The 16,219-nt window shown below is 36.0% G+C and overlaps 1 protein-coding gene across 1 annotated transcript in view; it reads right to left on the reverse strand.

Annotated features, from left to right (window-relative positions):
• side-V (sidestep V) overlaps nucleotides 1-16,219 on the reverse strand; it is a 494,192-nt gene that overhangs the window by 162,903 nt on the left and 315,070 nt on the right. The window lies entirely within an intron of this gene.

A 16,219-nucleotide genomic window follows, 5' to 3' on the forward strand; every position in this document is an offset into this window, starting at 1 on the left:
TGCTTGGTCTAGAAAGGGGCGGTGTCACGCCCATTTCCAAAATTTTTTATTTATTTATTTTCTTGTTATAAATGTGCATAAGAGGAAAAATAGCATTGTTATATAAAGTTCTTTTCGCATATTGCCTTTTGCATTCGCTCAAGATCTCTTTAAGTACCTTTTATATAAAAGTAGGTCCATCCCGATTTCCTTAAAATTTGTTCGAACTCATTTCCTATTACAAGGATTTTCAGTTTATCGAGTTTTGTGATGATAACTAAAACCGTTTTTGATTTACGACAAATAATATTGGAAAAGCTGATTTTTTCAGAAGTCGGCGGTGCCACGACCCCCTCCAGAACTAACGTGCGGCAACAGAGTCTTTTCCTCGGTTCATTCCACACTTTTTGCGCTTTCATGTCGTCCTCGTTGCGTTTTTGGACACTGTTGCAAAATCTATTTTTTGTGTCTCAGTTTCGTCATCTGTCGTGATATATCATAAACGCTATTTTCCTCACAACTTTTTATCATTCCATGCGTTTGCGTATTTGTGTTACTAAATTCTTACAAATCGGCGGGATAGGTTGGACAAGAAAAGAGCCAGAAGCCACCGCATCTCAAAAATATCTTTCTGGGATGATTGATTAGTTCGCCTTGCTACTTTCCCCGGTTCGTTCCACTATTTCAAAGCTTCAGATGATTCTTTGATATCTGTGGCACACAGATTTATAATAACGTTTGTTAGAAGGTTTGGTGTTTTAGAGTCTCTGAATACTCATACATATACTGAATATGCCGTCGTTGTAATTTGATGATCCCTACGATGAAGACTAACTCTGTTTGGATCTCCCCAAAACCACTTTCAACTTTAGGCTAGCCATCTATAGTCAAATATTCTGCAGTTACTCCCTTATTATACTTAACTGAGCAGAGCTCACAGAGTATATTAATTTTCTTCGCATAACGGTACTCCGTAACGACATAAACTAATCGAGATAGATATAGACTTCTATCAAAATGATCTGGGCGAAAAAAGAAATTAATGGCTAAATTCGTTCATCCGTCCGTCTGTCCGTAAACACGATAACACGAATAAATTTTGAGGTATCTTAATGAAATTTGGTATGTAATTTCCTGGATACTCATGTCAGATCGCTATTTAAAATGAACGATATCGGACTATAACCGCGCCCAATTTTTCGATATCGAAAATTTCGAAAAACTGAAAAAGTGCGATAATTCATTACCAAAGACGGATAGAGCGATAAAAACTCTAGTTGGGTTAAACGTATGATGCAGAATGGAAATTTAGCAAAATTTTGGGCAATTGGTGTGGAACCGCCCACTTTTAAAAGAAGGTTATTTAAAAGTTTTGCAAGCTGTAATTTGGCAGCTGAGTATGTAATGTTCGTTTACACCCGAACTTAGCCTTCCCTACTTGTTTTTTCCATAGCTTCGAAACATAATGCTTGCAGCATCTGTTGTTCTGTGGCTACTATTCCACGTTAAATAATTAGTTACAACGCTATCATTTTGCAAAATTCCTAGCCATGTATATAATTAAATGAATGAAAAATATATTTCAAAAAAGTAAAATCATACAATATTAGAGTAAGGTCACCTCGACCACTAAGAAGATAGTACAAGATTGTAGTTAATGCGCTGAAAAGCATATTTATGAAAAGTTGCACAAGGAACAGACGATTCAACGTACCGGGAACAAATATCGTGAAAACTGTAATGTATTCTTGCTATCAAAAGAAATAACCAAATCCGTTGAAACTTTTGGCGGAGAGCCAAATTTCAGCGTTTTAGCCGGAATGAGCAAGGACTTCAAATTTAAAATTTAAAATTCTAGCGGAATTAAAATTTCACTTACATACATATATAAAATTCTGACACATAAAACAATTCAAACCAATAAATCCGTTTAAGCTAATAGAGTATATGATACCAATCACAGGTTTATCTAATAAAAGCCAATTTCTTATGCACATATCGTAAGCTGAGCTATAAGGATTTTATAAAGTACTCAAAAAGATAAAAGATTAAAATAGACAAAAAAGATGCTTTCACATCTTGAGACTCGAAAGTAAGTAAATGCATGAAATATCTTTGCTTTTGCTCCTACAAATCAAAGCACAAGCGAGCAGGTGTAGGTTGAAAGCCACACACATACAAACATATGAAGCTGCTGTAAAATCTTTTATTTAACAAACTAATATGCATAGCAAAAACACAGAAGAAACGACTTCTTACATGTTCGTCATGCATGTTTGTAGATATGTAAACTTAATTCCAGTGCACATACATAAATTCGCCTAGTTAAATATTTGTATGTAAATATGACGGTCCACAGTTTGGACAAGGGCGTTTTGTACGATTTATGCGCGCTGAAATGTGTGTGCAACATATTTGTTAAGTCGACAGCTGGGCGTTACTATGCTGTACTTACTTACAGGCAAGTAAACTTAACAACTTTTGTGCATATGTAAATAAGTGATTTAATATAAGAACATGCTTCTTGAGAAAAAATTTGAGTAATTCTCAAAGATTTTATTACATCATAGAAGTTTTATTTATCCTTTGTCGAGTATTTGTTAGAGAGTATTTGGTAAATGTATGTGCATGCATATTAGACTGGGTCGAAAAAAAGTTTTAAAAGTTCGCCACTAAAATTAAAGCATTAATATGAGAAAAATATTAAAATTTTTTTTTGGTCCTTAGAAATAGAGCCGAATTGCCCTTTCTTTATTGTAATTTCGTTATTTGACATCCAATTCCTGAAATTCGTACGTCATCTTAATATATAAAAATCACGTGTCACAATCTTTGGCCGCGATGGACTCCTAAACTACTGAACCGATTTTGAATTTGTTTTGCACCCCGTGTGTAGTTTGATCTAACTTGAAATATAGGATAAGTAATATCTCAGTTTATAGACGCAATATTATATTATTGCAAATTTTTTCTGAGGGGGCCCGCGGTTTAGAGGTACTATGCAATTTTTTTTAATTCAAGAGAGTCTTTAGTTGTTCCATGTGCAATTTTTAAGCCGAATTTCAAAACCAGAGAAAATCTGCATTTCGTTTTAATATTATAGTGAAGTGTGAAAATAAAAATCTATATTTATAAAAAGAAAGGCTTAAATGTGTGTTAGTTGGTCGCCGGTGTTTGAAGAGATGCGTTGGTCGATTTTGTTCAAACTTTCACACAAGTTGCGTAAACTTCATGCGGTGGGTACTACATAGGTTTGGTTGCGATCGACGTACAGGGTCTCGAGATATGGGCCGAAACGTGGACCCAAGTACCCCTAGAATGTGTTTATAGAATATGGATAACAAATGAAAGCTGTTGATGAGTGCTATAGTAGAGGGTAATTTTCATACCCCTGGGGGACTAGGGTCTCGATAATGCCGTGGGCCAGTGAATGCCTAGACAGTGTTTATACAATATGGATATCAAATGAAAGCTGCTGATGAGTGCTTTAGTACAGAGTAATATATTATCCAGAGACGAACTGGGACTGGGATTAGGACTAGGACTGCGACTGAGACTCGGAGTGGGACTGGGACTGGAATAAAATACATACCACCCTCTGGGACAGGCAATAAGGGATGCAGAAGAATGAGAAGAAATTGAGAGAAGAGAAAAGTGAGAAGGAGATTGAGAAAGAGATAAAATGAGACGAAGATGGAGATAGATGAAGCGAAAAAGACGGAGGGAGGAGTGAGTAAAAGGATTAGGAAAAAGTGAAGAGGGAGGGAGGGCAGAGTCAGACGGAAAAAGCTTATTAAAATGTATGCAGATAGGCCAAATTTAGGGCAGGACAACGTCTGCCGGGTCTTCTAGTCATTTTATAAAAAATAAAATAAAATCGGAAAGCTACATATTTGTTCTTAACGGCCATGAAGTCGTTTTCACATGTTTAAGTCAGCTAATTGAGTATTTATCACCCCCTAAGTATACTTTTTGTTTTACCAGACGAAAGTATTTCCAAATTCATGACATTATTGTGTTTGAACCAATATAATGACCTATTTATTTTAGAAATGGAATGTCGTACAATCATGTAACAATAAAAAACTATTTCGGCTATATTTCGAAGGATCAAAAAAATACAAAAATTTTTTCCGAAACCCACATATGTTTCAATTTAGGGGCGGAATTTCGGAATTTTTTTTTTTGTATGCGAATTAACCCAGTCGAAAGCACATGTGATACCATACATACATACATATGTAAGTAAAAAGTATACAGTAGTAAGCATTGACTTTTATTTATTTTACTTTACTACCGTTAGTCAAGTTTATTATATGAATTTCTGTATATATTTTAACTTTACTATTTTTTTAACCACACACATCCATGCACATATCTACATAACAGTAGCGAACACGAAATTAGTAACCATATATTTCTCCAAATTTCTTCAACAAAATTTCTTTTCCAATTTTCGTTATTTTCAGAAAAAGCTACAAAGGATTTTGTAGCTGATGGCATGCAAACCAATCTTAATAACATATTCGAAAAAATTTGAAAATTCAAGAAAGTTTTACGATGTTGTGTACTTTCTGTTTGAAAATTTCTGAAATTTTTTCGAGTATGCAATTTAGAAGCACAATACATTATAGATCCACACAATATGTGTTTCAGGTCTATCAAAACTCGCGTTGATTTTATCAACGATTTTCTTTCCACACAATATGTGTTTCAGGTTTATCAAAACTCGCGTTGATTTTATCAAAATTCATTGCGAATTGTGAGAGATCTATTATTCGTACCTTGTGCGACTAAAATGTGTCGGTCTTTAAAACTACATACTCGAAAAATTTTCAGAACTTTATTAATAGAAAGTTCGAAGCTTTCGTAAATTTAGATTTTAGTTGATGAAATTTGCTAAAATTGGTACTGCTATTTTCGTGTTCGCTGCTGTACTTACATTTGATGTATATAAATAAAGCATTCGTTAGCTTTACAAATGTTTTACTTTGAATCTTTATGAGGCGTAATGAAAATAATTCTTCATTTTTTATTGCATCCTTACAAGCATGACTAATTTGTTCACATGTAATGTTATTAACAAGTTTATTTAAACAATTCCTCAAACGTTTGTGACTTAATAGAAAATATTATTACAAACATTTATTGGCAATTATTTGCATGCTCAAGGCAGCAGCACGAGGAAGTGTCAAGTGAGAGAGAGAACAAGCAGCACAAGGAGGGTTACTCAAAGCTTTTTTACAAGGCGAAAGCTTATATGGAGGTCATATTTTCTGTCATAAAACTTGAAAAATTATGAAAAGAAGTACCCACTGGAGATCTTTAAAAAAAAGGAAATAGATATGCGAAAAATAATGCGAAAATCGCATGAAATATTAGAACGAATACTGCACGAGATTTCAAACAAAACTTGTTATTTTTATTCTTTTTGTTTTGCTGATTTTTTTTTATTTCATTATCGGCTTGTTATCAAAAGAGAAATTATAGCTGAATTAACAGCTACTCACTTGTTTCTAATTGTCTTGCTATGGATGGGTGAGAGATGCGTCATCGATTTCTTATTGAAGTTTCATTCGTATCTGTTTCGAAACAAACCGATGATTGGTCGATAATACGCTGACAACAAATTAATAACTTTTTGATAACAAATCGATATATTTTCGATAGTAGATCGACAACTTTTTAACTGAAAATGTATCATTTTTGATAAGAAAACGATATGTTGTCAATATTATGTTGATAACAACACGATAACTTTTATATATAAAGTAAATATATTTTTGATAAAAAATCGATAACTTATTGCTAACTTCTCGATAACAAGTCGAAAACTCTTCCATAACACGCCTGTAAGAGATCAGTAAGAGGCCGGTTAATTTAAGATAACAAATCGACAACTTTTTATAACACATCGATATCTTTTCGATTATAGCCGATAATTTTTCAATAATAAAGAATAAGAAAAATATATAAAGCAACACAGCAAGCCCGAAAGGAAGAAATGGCCATAAACGATGATTCGGATGCAAATAGCGAGGAAAGTGTGCGGGTCACAAACTGCACTTAGAATTGAAACGTGACAGAGAGTTTAAGAGTACCCTTTCACAATATCGGACAAGATTTATAACTATGCAACACTTTAGCGCAGAGGTCTACTCCACCGACAGCGAAAGCGAGAGCTTGGCATGAGCCTGTAATATATTAGAAGTAGATCGAAGGAAGTTCACTGTCGAGGACTATGCTACCAGCAATCTTAAATTCTTCAACCGTGTTTAAAATGAAACATGCGGGAGTGGGAAGAAAAGGCAGTATTCGGCTGAAGACGACAAACCTTCTTTGAAGGGGCGGAAAAAGAGTGGCAAACGCCCAAAACCACGAGGTAAGCTAGCTGGAATGACCAGACAAACACCGTTAGATTTGGAAAGAAGAGCGAAGAGGAAAGTCTTAGTATGGAATAACCATATACCTCAAAAGCTTCAAGGCAGAAACAGAAAGATAATAATGGTAGCATCGGAAAAAATTACGAAGTTGTTCAGGGTACTAACGACATGATTACGGCTTTAACGGAGATACAAAGGGAGCTAACGGTGCGGCCGTTTTTACCGAGAATAAGAGGGCAAAAATAAGCTGTAACAACCACAACGGGCAGGATCTTACGAAATGTGGAGATCTGTTGCATAGTAGCTGGTTGGCATCATAATCACAACGACACTTTGTGAACCAAATAGACCCCTTAAGTTCTTCGAAATAGCGGAAATAATAGGGTTAAGTGGAAGAATTGAAGCAATACGTCATCTTAAAGTGGTGGATGGAGTTGCTCAAGACCCTCATAGGCAACAGGGCACACGGTTTAAGGTGGTGAGAAGAGCACAAATCCAAACGATGCTATCGGCCAAGGATTATATACCAGGTTTGGTACAGCTCGTATACGCGGTGAACAGGTTGCAGCTTTAGAATTTAACACAAGATGTGAAGGTACTTCATGTAACACAACGCTCGTAGAAGGGCTAGCACAACATCTTACAAATAAACAGGGAATCTGAGGATCTCTTATACCCAGATCCTGAGAGAATATCCTGGGGTGCGGGCAGTATTTATATGCGGTATAAAAAAAAAAAACACAATACGCCAAAAGTAACAGGGGAGATGGAAAGGCACCTCGAGATCGCTACACGAATAAAATGAGTTCAGAATAGCAACATCACGACCTGAATAAAAAAAGTTAAAAAATCTACGGTGTATCTACCAAGCTATGAAATCTTATAGAAGCAAAGTTAATAAGAAGAAACCGGCTTTTCATTTGAACTGGAGTACTTTTTGTCCAAACCATAATATTGCATACAAAGCTCTTGCAAAGTTTTTCCTCCCTTGACTTGAACAAAGAATAAAAAAAGTAAGTTGGCTACTGGGGAAAGACGAAGTTTTTCTAAGTAAGCATAGGAAGGGTTGGGTACCTATCTTTATTGAAATAAGTTGTCTTTTTGATTAAGGCTGGATGCGAATTTGCCTAACTTGCTGCCTAAATTGAGAAAAGACCTAAATCACTGGAAAATGTCGGTAAAGCAGTCCAAATGAAAAATTTAGATTTTTTAGCATACTTTTCAGCCTAAATTCAAATGTCAAATATAAAAAATAAACTAGCAGACCCGTCAGACGTTGTTCTGCCCTAAATTTGGTCTACCTGCATACATTTTAATAAGCTTTTTCTCTCTAACTCTGCCCTCCCCTCTTGACTTCTTCTTAATCATTTTATTTTCTCCTCCCTCCGTCTTTTTCGCTTCATCTAATTCTATTTTCGTCTCACTATATCTCTTCCTCAGTCTCCTTATCCTTCCCTCTTTTCTCTTCTCTCAAGTTTTTCCCATTCTTCTTCATCCCTTATTACCAGTCCCAGAGGGTGGTATGTATTTTGTTCTAGTCTCATACCGAGTTCCAGTCCCACTCCGAGTCTCAGTCCCAATCCTAGTCCTAATCTCAATCCCAGCCCGTCTCTGGTCTACTTCCCCGAAAAAAGGATCGTAAATACTAATATAGGCAAATTTATATACCAAATTTCAGACAAATCGAATAGGACGTATGTAAATAGGTATGTGGGTGTTATCAATTCATGCTTTTTTTCGGCTTCGCATGCATAGTTATCAGTTTTGCCAGGTTGATGCGACTAAATCGAATATCACAATGAAAATTACTTTAAAGCTCTGATCAACAGCTTTCGTTTGATATCCATATTACACACACATTCTAGGGATATCCGGGTCCACGTTTTGTTTGGCCTATACCTCGAGACCCTAGTCACCCAGCGGTATAAATTACTCTGTTCTAAAGCACACATCAAAAGCTTCAATTTGATACCCATAATGTAAAAACACATCCTATTGTTACCCTGGTCCACGTTTTGGCATATATATCGAGACCCTAGTTACCTAAAGGTATGAAAACTACCCTGCACTAAAGCACTCATCAACAGCTTCAATTTGATACCCATAATGTAAAAACACATCCTAGTGTTACCCTGGTCCACGTTTTGGCCTATATCTCAAGACCCTAGTCACAAACAGATATGAAAATTATACTGTACTAAAGCACTCATCAACAACTTTCATTTGTTATCCTTCTTGTATAAACACTTTCTAGGGTATCAGGGTGCACGTTTTGCCCTCAACCTCGAGACCCTAGTCACCAATAGGTATGAATACTATCCTGCACTAAAGCACTCATCAACAGCTTTCATTTGTTATCCGTATTCTATAAACACATTCTAGGGGTACCCGGGTCCACATTTTGGCCTATATCTCGAGACCCTAGTCACCCACGGGTACGAAAAATACCCCGTATCAAAGTACCCATAAACAGCTTTCATTTGATGCCCACATTTTACAACATATCCCAGGACTACCCAGGTCCACGTTGTGATCTCAAGACCATATCCAGAACGGGATAAAAAGTATCCTATGTCTGTCTCCTGGTTCCAAACTACCCCTCCACCAATTTTAAGACAAATCTGTTCATCCGTTCTTGAGTTATAAATAGTGTAACTAACACCACTTTCTCTTACATACATATGTACATATATACATCACATTAGAAACTTCAAAAATAACAGTATTTCTCCACTATTTGGTGGAGGTTATTATACAATCTACAAACCTCAATCACTCTATCTATTAAAAAAATGCGTAGTTTTAAAGGTTTAAGCATTCAAAGGGACATGGGACAGCAAAAGCGACTTTGTTTTATAGTATGTAGTGATAGTGATACATGCAAAAATACAAAAAAATAAAACTTTTTTGAAGAATTTTAAGGAAATGTTTAATATTTTTAACGAAAGATTATTTTTCAATAGATGTATGCATTCTTGCATTCTTAACCATTTATGTTACATAAATATGTATGTACATACCTATGTCAAGCTGATATGATATGAAAATACATACATATGTACATTCATACATGCCTATAAGCCTACGCCCGAATTTAAATAACGCAGCGAATGCTATGTACATATGTACGTATGGTCGCAACTCAAAAGCAATTAGCGCGAAAAGATGACACCGAACAATCACACACACGAATTTTTTGGTAAAAATGTTACTTTTGTTTAAACAATTTGGCTGATATAAGAAAGGAATCAAGTATTTTTTTTTTTTTTTTGATGCAGATCGAAGGTAAATATTTCAAAGTTTTACTGAATAGTAGAATTTTTTAAATCCATCCATCCGTTTATGAGTTATAGCTGTGTACACAAAAATTTTATGATTTTTTCTACATTTTGGCAATTTGCCACGCCCCTGTAATATATATCTTCAAATGATATTGACTGTACCATCTCACATAGCTAAGCTTTCAAATGCATAAAACCGTTTTAATATCGGAGCATTCTGTATGAAGTTATGTGCATTCATGGCATTTAGCGACTTTATTTTATAAGATTTATAGAAGATATCTAATTTTTCTGTTTTTTACTCAGCTGAGCAGAGCTCACAGAGTATATTAACTTTGTACGCATAACGGTAATCCGTAACGGCATAAACTAATCGAGATAGATATAGACTTATATATATCAAAATGATCTGGGCGAAAAAAGAAATTCATTTAGCCCCGTCCGTCCGTCCGTAAACACGATAACTTGAGCAAATTTTGAGTTATCTTGATGAAATTTGGTACGTAGGTTTCTGGGCGCTCATCTCAGATCGTTATTTAAAATGAACGAAATCGGACTACAACCACGCCCACTTTTTCGATGTCGAAAATTTCGAAAAACCGAAAGAGTGCGATAATTAATTACCAAAGACGGTTAAAGCGATGAAACTTGGTAGGTGCGTTGACCTTATGACGCAAAATAGAAAATTAGTAAAATTTTGGACAATGGGCGTGGCACTGCCCACTTGAAAAGAAAAATCTTAAAGTACAATTTTAACAAAAAATTTAATATCTCTACAGTATATAAATAAATTATGTCAACATTCAACTCCAGTAATGATATGGTGCAAAAAAATACAAAAATAAAAGAAAATTTCAAAATGGCAGTGGCTCCGCCCTTTTTCATTTAATTAGTCTAGAATACTTTTAATGCCATAAGTCGAACAAAAATTTACCAATCCCTGTGCTATTTGGTAGGGGCATAGAGTCTATGACGATAATTGTTTTCCGAGAAAATTGGCGAAATTGGTTGAAGCCACACCCAGTTTTTAAACACAGTCCACCGTCTGTTCTTCCGCTCAGCCGTTAGCACGATAACTTGAGCAAAAATCGATATATCTTTACTAAACTTAGTTCACGTACTTATCTAAACTGACTTTATCTTGGTATAAAAAATGGCCGAAATCCGACTATGACGTTGCCCACTTTTTCGATATCGAATATTAGGGAAATGAAAAAATGCCATAATTCTATACCAAATATGAAAAAAGAGATGAAACATGGTAATTGGATGGGTTTATTGACGCAAAATATAACTTTAGAAAAAATTTGTAAAATGGGTGTGACACCTACCATATTAAGTAGAAGAAAATGAAAAAGTTCTGCAGGGCGAAACCAAAAGCTCTTGGAATCTTGGAAAGAATACTGTTCGTGGTATTACATATATAAATAAATTAGTGGTACCTGACAGATGATGTTCTGGGTCACCCTGGTCCACATTTTGGTCTATATCTCGAAAACGCCTTCACATATACAACTAAGGGCCACTCCCTTTTAAAACCCTCATTAATACCTTTAATTTGATACCCATATCGTACAAACACATTCTAGAGTCACCCCTGGTCCATCTTTATGGCGATATCTCGAAAAGGTGTTCACCTATAGAACTAAGCCCTTTTAAAATACTCATTAGCATCTTTCAATTAATACCCATATCGTACAAACACATTCTAAAGTCATCCCAGGTCCACATTTGTGGTGATATCTCGAAAAGGCGTCCACCTATAGAACTCAGGCCCACTCCCTTTTAAAATACTCATTACTACCTTTAATTTCATACCCACATCGTACAAAGACATTCTAGAGTCACACCTGGTCCACCTTAATGGCGATATCCCTAAATGGCGTCCACCTATAGAACTATGGTCCACTCCCTTTTAAAATACTTTTTAATACCTTCCATTTGAAACCCATGTCATACAAACACATTCCAGGGTTAATGGTCATTTTCCCTTATTTTGTCTCCAAAGCTCTCAGCTGAGTATGTAATGTTCGGTTACACCGGAACTTAGCCTTCCTTACTTGTTATTTTAGGAAATACAAATAAAATGCACGTTTGGTACCAAAAATTCGGATAAGTGGAAAATATGTAATTTAAAGATAATTCTTCTTTTTTGCTTTGGACAAAATAATAATTTAGGCTGTCAAATGAACTCGCACACATGCAACAGCTTTTTTCCTAAATTTGAGTAGTGCTGGAAAATTCCAATGGAATATTAATTTAGGTACCAAAAATTTAGGCAACTCGCACCCAGCCTAAAACTCCAAAACCAACTCTCCATAGATTTGCCATTGACGCTAGTTATAAGCATAATTTTTGCCGCCCCACACAGAGACTACACTGTTCTCTTTGCCTGAGTTGTTTGCAAAAGGCGATTTGATGCAGAAATCTGTAATGTACCTTATCAAAAATCAAAGCGGAAAAGTAAGTTTGTTTACCTCAAACTTCAAAATACTCACCCAGGGCGGAAGCTGAATCGTGCCTCAAGTAAATGTGAACAAAAACGCACTAATTATTAGTAATCACGCACTAAAAATGCAAGCAACATACAAACGCAAATATAATTTTCTTTGTGAAGAGAAATTGCACTCGAAGCGTTAACAGGAGTAGTTAAGACATGAGCAAAAAGTGGATGCTTTTCTGTTGTAGTTGCTGGTTCATTGTTGGTGCTGCTGAAGTTGTTGGTTTCTGGTTGCTGTCAGCTTTCTTTATTTTAGCATCGCTGATAGCGCAAACTCTATACAAAATATTCTGATGATTTTTGTGCGAAATTACACACTCCACTGTCATCAATGTGTTTAAGGAAATGTCACGAAAATAACAGCATGTGAGGCATGTGTCACGTGAAAAACAAATGCCGGCCACATTCATACAAGGGTGATGAGGACGAGTGGTGCGATTGTTGTGTGCACTTAGGCGTATTGAAAACGTGCGCTGGCAAAAGACGTCAAAGCAATGCCAGACAATTTTCGTTTTGCTCAGTCACTGTATTTGATTACAACAAAAGCTGAATGATTTGTGCATATTTTTTCATTAGCAGCACAAAAGCGACCACCTTTGCAACCACCGACGCAGTTATCACCCTCACTCACTATCACCAACAGCACTTGTTTGCCAACACTTCAGTTATAATCTTTTACGAGTATGCGTACACATATGCAGTGTGCTGCATTAAAAAGTAGCGAGCACGATAAAAGCAGTGGCAATTTCTTGTCAAATTTCGTAAGTTTTAAATTTATGTTTAATAATTTAATACCGTTTTCACACAGAAACTGAATCGAAGCACAATTCTATTTAATGAAATAATTAAGTTTCACTTTTCATACAGGGCCTTTTGCTTCATTGAGCGAACATTTGTCAGCAGCCCCAAAAAATATTTCGTTTTACAAAAAATATTTAAAATGGAAAACAGTCGTTTCCTTCTTAACTATAAATACAATCAAAATAAAATGCATGCGGAACAATCCATAGATGCTGCGCCTAATCAAATATGTGCCTATTTTCGAAAAAGCCATATTATCTTTTGCAGCAAATGCAGCGAAAATAAAATTTTGAATTTTTTCGTGTTTTTATATTTTTCGTAAATTATTGAAAATAATTTATTTTTGATTGTCATTTGTTACATTGACATAGGCATTCAATAAAGCAATAATGAGATAATTAAGAATTTGTATTTTGTATGGAAGATTGAGTTCAATTAGTGCTTTAATGTAGACAACTTGACTAATTATTTCATTAAGCCTCTGTGTGAAATTGGTATATAAAGAAATGTTCATAAATTTTGTAAGTGAAAATATGCAAACTAATCTCGTGTTCGAAAAAATTCGATACAATTTTGCGAAAATTTCGAAATTTTCTCTGTAGTTTCCTGAATTTTTTGAGTGTGCTGGTTTGAAGCCCAATCAGATTCAGTCTGACAAAGTAAAAGTTATAGGTCTCTCAAAATTTGTACTGACTTTTGTCAATTTTTTTCCTAAGCGTGTTTTATAGTTGTTTCCATACGAGGGACGCATTGCATAACTCTTTATTTAGTGGAAAATCTGAAGCACTTTTTCGAAGAAAAATTGTCAAAAATCGATGCGAATTTTGGGAGACCTATAATTTATACTTTTTTGACTAAAATTGATTGGGATACAAAATTGCATACTCAAAAAAATTATAAAATTCTTAATAAAAATCTAGATATTTTCGTAAAATTTTCTCGTTTTTTCGAAACTGGTTTTCAGATTGGTTAGCATAGTTTCAATTACCATCATATATGTAATAATTCTTTATCGCTACTGCAGGCTGGGAACTCTCGCAGACATCAGAGTTTATTTATTTATTTATTTATATTTATTTATTCATGCATATTGCAACAGCGATATAGGAGTATTTCATATATGGTTACAATATTCATACAATTTTTTTCCTTTGCCTGAGGGCCTCATCGAGAATTGCTAGTGAATTTCCACTAACACTTTCTTTGGTCTATCTGTTTGACATAAAGTAAGCAATGTAAATGCCAAAAGAAAATGATAGAGAATACCATTGCTGGACGAAATCGATTGGAGGTGAATCGTTCGTCTAAGCTATCGTTCGCAATACAGAATGAAGTCCTTAGAAAACACAAGTAAGGAAGGTTAAGTTCGGGTGTAACCGAACATTACATACTCAGTTGAGAGCTATGGAGACAAAATAAGGAAACTCACCATGTAGGAAAATGTACCTAGGGTAACCCTGGAATGTGGTTGTATGACATGTGTATCAAATGGAAGGTATTAAAGAGTTATTTAAGAGAGAGTAGGCCATAGTTCTATGGATGGACGCCATTTAGGGATATCGCCATAAAGGTGGACCAGGGCTGACTCTAGAATTTGTTTGTACGATATGGGTATCAAAGAAAAGGTGTTACTGAGCATTTTAAGAGGGAGTGGGCCTTAGGTCTATCGGTGGACGCCTTTTCGGGAAATCGCCATAAAGGTGGACGAGGGGTGACTCTAGAATATGTTTGTACGATATGGGTATCAAATGAAAGGTGTTTATGAGTATTTTAAAAGGGAGTGATCCTTAGTTCCATAGGTGGACGCCGTTTCGAGATATCGCCATAAAGGTGGACCAGGGGTGACTCTGGAATGTGTTTGTACGATATGGAAATCAAATGAAAGGTGTTACTGAGCATTTTAAGACGGAGTGGGCCTTAGGTCTATCGGTGGACGCCTTTTCGAGAAATCGCCATAAAGGTGGACCAGGGGTGACTCTAGCATATGTTTGTACGATATGGGTATCAAACGAAAGGCGTTAACGAGTATTTTAAAAGGGAGTGATCCCTAGTTCCATAGGTGGACGCCTTTTCGAGATATCGCCATTAGAGTGGGCCAGGGGTGACTCTAGAATGTTTGTACGATATGGTTATCAAACGAAAGGTGTTACTGAGCATTTTAAGAGGGAGTGGCATTAGGTATATAGGTGGACGCCTTTTCGAGATATCGCCATTAGGGTGGGCCAGGGGTGACTCTAGAATATTTGTATATATGGGTATCAAACGAAAGGTGTTACTGAGCATTTTAAGAGGGAGTGGGCATTAGGTCTATAGGTGGACGCCTTTTCGAGATATCGCCATTAGGGTGGACCAAGGGTGACTCTAGAATGTTTGTACGATATGGGTATCACATGAAAGGTGTTACTGAGCATTTTAAGAGGGAGTGGGCATTAGGTCTATAGGTGGACGCCTTTTCGAGATATCGCCATTAGGGTGGGCCAGGTGTAACTCTAGAATGTTTGTACGATATGGGTATCAAACGAAAGGTGTTACTGAGCATTTTAAGAGGGAGTGGGCATTAGGTCTATAGGTGGACGTCTTTTCGAGATATCGCCATTAGGGTGGGCCAGGGGTGACTCTAGAATGTGTTTGTACGATATGGATATCAAATTAAATTTGATGAGGGTTTTTAATCCGAGTGGCCCTTAGATGTATATGTGAAGGCGTTTTCGCGATATCGACCGAAATGTGGCCCAGGGTGGTCCAGAAAATCATCTGTCGGGTACTGCTAATTTATTTATATATGCAATACCACGAACAGTATTCCTGCCAAGATTCCAAGGGCTGTTGATTTCGCCTTGTAGAACTTTTTCATTTTCTTCTACTCAATAGGTAGGTGTTACACCCATTTTACAAAGTTTTTTCTAGAGTTATATTTTGCGTCAATAAACCAATTCAATTACCATGTTTCATCCCTTTCTTCGTATTTGGTATACAATTATGGCATTTTTTTCATTTTTCGTAATTTTCGATATCGATAAATTGGGCGTGGTTATAGCCGGATTTCGGCTATTTTTTATACCAAGATAAAGTGAATTCAGATAAGTACGTGGACTTAGTTTAGTAAAGATATATCGGTTTTTGCTCAAGTTATCGTGTTAACGGACGAGCGGAAGGACAGACGGTGGACTGTGTATAAAAACTGGGCGTGGCTTCCACCGATTTCACCCATTTTCACAGAAAACAGTTACCGTTATAGAATCTATGCCCCTACCAAATTTAAGAAGGATTGGTAA

Source organism: Eurosta solidaginis, chromosome 3 (genome assembly GCF_040869045.1).
Source record: "Eurosta solidaginis isolate ZX-2024a chromosome 3, ASM4086904v1, whole genome shotgun sequence".
In the NCBI taxonomy this organism is placed as follows: domain Eukaryota; kingdom Metazoa; phylum Arthropoda; class Insecta; order Diptera; family Tephritidae; genus Eurosta; species Eurosta solidaginis.